Here is a 761-nt window from a genome sequence, read left to right as displayed (position 1 = left end):
AATGACAATGGCAAAAAAAGTGTTCCAGTGAACAGCCAGGTATTTAACAAGATTGTTGGTTGAGAACTGAGTATTAATATATTCTAAAACTCTTTAATCCACCTGTCAAAAGATTCTTTGCCTATGTTACTTTGATTCCCAGTGGAATCTGTGGCAACTTTTTATTGTCCCCATTTTTATAGAAATGCAGACAAATTGGTATGGGGTAGGAGTCAGGGTCAAAGCCATGTATGCATTGTTTTACAATAGTGTGATCATTAAAGAACAGCATAATTGGTGATGTATAATTTAGTGGTGATATTTTTGGTTTTAAAGGTAATAGAAAAAAAAAAAAAGTTCTAAAAATAAAATTGACCACAACTTAGTTTAATGTTTCTGTCATGAAAATTTCTACTTTCTTTTCATCAGATTTGTTCACTCTTTCGACAAATCTTGCATTTTCTTAGCCCCACCTCAGAGTTTATTTCTATTTGGTGGTTTTCCAGAAACTTTTCTCACTGGAAATTAGTTTATCTTCATATCAATTCTTAGAAGAGAAATTTGGTAGGCTCAATTCATATTTCTGAATGATGTCTCACTGGTCAATTTATTATTTGATTGCCTTTGAGTCACATGTTTTGGGTTCAGTCAGCTTGGGCCAAACATTGCTGCCTAAAAGTTACCCATTCAGCATGGACACATAGAAAAAGCAATAGACAAGTGAGATTGGGATGGGCAAATGAAGGGTACATACCTGTCTTTCTATTTGTAATGAGAAAATT

This window comes from Pteropus vampyrus, unplaced genomic scaffold (genome assembly GCF_000151845.1).
Source record: "Pteropus vampyrus isolate Shadow unplaced genomic scaffold, Pvam_2.0 Scaffold30, whole genome shotgun sequence".
NCBI classification, from domain to species: Eukaryota; Metazoa; Chordata; class Mammalia; order Chiroptera; family Pteropodidae; genus Pteropus; species Pteropus vampyrus.
This window is presented reverse-complemented; position numbering follows the sequence as displayed.